Source organism: Callithrix jacchus, chromosome 20 (assembly GCF_049354715.1).
Source record: "Callithrix jacchus isolate 240 chromosome 20, calJac240_pri, whole genome shotgun sequence".
In the NCBI taxonomy this organism is placed as follows: Eukaryota; Metazoa; Chordata; class Mammalia; order Primates; family Cebidae; genus Callithrix; species Callithrix jacchus.
The window spans coordinates 15,976,850-15,981,094 of NC_133521.1; the positions used below are offsets into that span (position 1 = coordinate 15,976,850).

Consider the following 4,245-nt stretch of genomic DNA (forward strand, 5'->3'; position numbering starts at 1 on the left):
ATACACAGTCACACAAACTCTCAAACACACACACATTCACTCTCACACATACACTCATACACACACACACACCCTCACGCACCCCTGCCCCGCCCACAGGCGCCTGGGGTTGGGCAGGCTAAGGGTGGAAGTTGGGAGCAGAGCATGGTTTTTCCAGCTGCTAGGATCCTTCTGCCAGAAAGGGAGGGAGGAAGAAATGGAGGCGGCAGCGGGAGGGGGAAGGGTGGGAGTGCAGTGACATCGGGGAGGTGGCACTGACTGGCTGTTCCGTGGAAGGATCACTTTTTCCCTGGAAACACTCCGCGGGCTCCAGCCCTCCACCCCTGTCCTCCAGCTGCCTTTTCCTGCCTTTCCTGGAACAAAGGCTGGGGTGGGGAGGAGGAGGCCCCAGGGCCCACCTGAACATGGACACGCAGTGATGTTGCCAGCCAGGCTTGGACTACAGAGCCCCCTTCCTGCCCCATCATTGAATCCAGGCCACTAAACACAACTTACTGAGGGAAACTGAGGCCCAGAGCAGAAAATCCACTTTCCCCCATGAACCCAGAGAAACACCATGCAGCCCATGCCCTTTGAGAGGCCATTGTGGTCAGTCCCTGCCTCAGGTAAGGCCACGGCTCCTAGGAGGAGGCCCCTTCCCTAATGGGCCTGTTCTACTGTTTATCGTATTTTTGTAGAGACAGGGTCTCATTATGGTGCTCAGGCTGGTCTCCAACTTAGGGGCATAAGCAATCCTCCTGCCTCAGCCTCCCCAAGTGCTGGGATTACAGGTGTCAGCCGCCGCACACCGCCCGTGCTCTGCTGTTTTTGTTTTGTTTTGTCTTGTTTTTTTGAGACTGAGTTTCTTCTTGTTGCCCAGGCTGGAGTTCAATGGCACAATCTTGGCTCACCGCAACCTCTGCCTCCTAGGTTTAAGCTATTCTCCTGTCTCAGCCTCCTGAGTAGCTGGGATTATAGGCATGCGCCACCATGCCCAGTTAATTTTTGTATTTTTTAGTAGAGACGGGGTTTCTCCATGTTGGTTAAGCTGGTCTCCAACTCCCAACCTCGTGTGATCTGCTCACCTCGGCCTCCCAAAGTGCTGGGATTACAGGCGTGAGCCACCTCACCCAGCCAATGCTCTGCTGTTTAATCAAGAAGTTCCTGCTGTATCCAACCAGGTCCTCTGGCTGTGGCTCATCCCCACTTTCTCCTCTGGGAGGTGGGAAACAGACCCGCACCAGGCCTGTCCCGACTGCCCTCCCTGGCCTGTGAGCCTGGGCCGTGTGTCCGGGGCAGGCAGTGGGAGAACCGGCGAGAAAGCCCCTGCCTTGTGCTCTGCCTGGCTCCAGCCTAGGCTTTCTCGTTCCTCTTCCTCTCCCTTCCGTCCTGCTTCCTCTAGCTCCTTTGCGCTCTGCTTTCTCTCTATTGCTTTCTCCTTCCCTTGCCCTCCTCTTTCTAGGACTCTCACTTTTTTTTTTGCAAGGTAATTTTTATTTTTACTTCTTTAAAAAAATGGGCATTCACATTTAATGTATATGTACGTCTTAAAACTTCACCAGGGCTATTCTGGACACACTGTCCATGGGTTAGCTCTGCTCTGCAAGGAGCAGTAAAAAACAAAACGACGGGCATGGTACCTCATGCCTGCAATCCCAACACTTTGGGAGGCTGAGGTGGGTGGATCACCTGAGGTCAGGAGTTCAAGACTAGCCTGGTCAACGTGGCGAAAACCCGTGTCTATGAAAAAATAATTAATTAGCTGGGCATGGTGGTGCGCGCCTATAATCCCAGCTACTCGGGAGGCTGATGCAGGAGAATTGCTTGGACCTAGGAGGTGGAAGTTGCAGTGAGCCGAGATCATGCCACTGCACTCCAGCCTGGGCAACAGAGTGAGAGCCAAACAAACAAAACCTCTAACTTAGTGAAAAGAAGGCATTCAGTGACAGACCAGCAGCAGAAACTGCTTATTACCTGCTACTCAGTTCATGAAGTCATATCCATATAAAACAAACACTAAAGAGAATAAATAAGGCTGGGCGTGGTGGCTCATGCCTGTAATCCAAGCACTTTGGAGGCCAAGGCAGGTGGATCACCTGAGGTCGGGAGTTCAAGACCAGCCTGACCAACATGGTGAAACCCCATCTTTATATTAAAAAAAAAAAAATAAAGAGAATAGATTTAACTAAAGTGACAAGCATAATTATAAATAAATACCAGATTACCAGATTTTAAACAAGAATCTGTAAAAGTTTTACTACCTAAAGATTTTCACTCAGAGAAGAAAAAATGTGGCTGGGCGAGGCGGCTCACGCCTGTAATCCCAGCACTTTGGGAGGCCAAGCCAGGTGGAGTTAGAGGTCAGGAGTTAGAGACCAGCCTGGCCAACATGGTGAAACCCCGCCTCTATTAAAAATACAAAAAATTAGCCGGACGTGGTGGTGGATGCCTGTAATCCCAGCTACTCAGGAGGTTGAGGCAGGAGAATCGCTTGAACCAGGGAGGTGAAGATTTCAGTGAGCTGAGATCGTACCATTTCACTCCAGCCTGGGCATCAAGAGGGAAACTCCATCTAAAAAAAAAAAAAGAAAGAAAAGGAAAGGAAAGAAAGAAAAGAAAAAATACGTAGTAACAGCAAGCTTTCAGGATGGTGAGTTGACAGACACATTTTCTCTTAAAGGAAACATATCTAGCATTCAGTAACATTTCTGGATGGAGCATCAAGTTACTGTCGCACATTTTTAAAGACTGGTCCAGCAGTGTGCCCTCTAATTTTAATTCCTCCTCTTCATTTAAAGTATTAGCAGGAGCATCATGACATGGATTGTCTGGAATGTCTCTGTTTAATCCATTTGACTCCTCCTTTCCATTCTCATCAGTATTAACCTCTTCAACTGTCTGTGTCCTGGGTGTATTCATTAACATATCATTTCCTACTCAGCAGCTTTGCCTGCCTTCTGTCTTTTTTTTTTTTTTTTTTGGAGACGGAGTTTTGCTCCATCACCCAGGCTGGAGTGTGGTGGTGCTATCTCCACTCACTGCTATCTCCGCCTCCCTGCCTAAGCAGGGAGGTTCAAAGGATTCTCCTGCCACAGCCTCCTGAGTAGCTGGGATTACAGTCACATGCTGCCATGCCCAGCTTTGTTTTTGTTTTTTGGGGTTTTTTTTTTTTTTTTTTTTTTGCATTTTAGAAGAGACAGGGTTTCACCGTGTTGCCCAGGCTGGTCTTGAACTCTTGGGTTTAGGCAATCTGCCTGCCTCAGCCTCCCAAAGTGCTAGGATTACAGGCATGAGCCCCCGCACCTGGCCTTGCCTGCGTTCTTTCTACGGCCAGTTGTTCCTTTCTCTCAATTTGCTTTTGTTGTTGTTGCTCTTCTGTTAGGCTTCTACTTGACTCAGAAGCAAAAAAAAAAAAAAAAAAGGACTTGATGTAATTGCTACTGAATTCCGTTGGTTCCTGACAAACTCATCTGAAATGATGAGTTTCCGCAATTTCATTATTATTGCTAACAAAATCTTCAGGCACAATAGGGAGATGAAGTCGAATTTGTTTTAAACAAGTCTGGACTTCCGTTTTATTTCCCAGGCATTCAACTATGTCAGTAAAATCCTCAAACTACAGTTGAGGGAATCGCTCGTGTGCCAGTCCTCCATGTGTCTGATTAGCGTCTCCAGACTTCAGCCTCATGACCTTTACCCTTGAATTTTGCCTTATCAAATGCATGCCTCAAGGCTGGAAGTCCTCTCTCTGAAATTAATCCCTGAGCATCCAGCTTGGGTATATTTCTTTCAGCTGTTCTCTCTGGAGGTGCAGGCACAGGTGCTCCACTTCCTGACTCTTCATCAGGCTCAGCTCCTTCACCATCTTGTCTCTCTGGAGAGGCTGGAGGGGGGAAAGGAGGAACGGTTCATCATCTGCATGCTCATCATCAGGTAGGTCAGTCGTGCCATTCTCCTGTGTTTCTAGCATCTTTTCCTCACACAGAAAGCAGGCGCCACAGCACGGAGCTCTAGGGTTCTCGCTTTCACTTTGCTTTGTTTTTTTTTTTGAGACAGAGTCTCACTCTGTCGCCCGGGCTGGAGTACAGTGGCACAATCTCAGCTCACTGCAACTCCCACCTCCCAAGTTCAAACAATTCTCCTGCCTCAGCCTCCCAAGTAGCTAGGATTACAGGCACATGCCACAATGCCTGGCTAAGTTCTCTATTTTTAGTAGAGACAGGGTTTCACCATGTTGGTTGGGCTGGTCTCCCAACTCCTGACCTC

At 48.6% G+C, this 4,245-nt stretch overlaps 1 pseudogene; it reads right to left on the minus strand.

Moving 5' to 3' along the window:
* Positions 1-2,668: 2,668 nt before the first annotated feature.
* Positions 2,669-3,949, minus strand: LOC100401346 (TIMELESS-interacting protein pseudogene; annotated as a pseudogene).
* Positions 3,950-4,245: the final 296 nt, after the last annotated feature.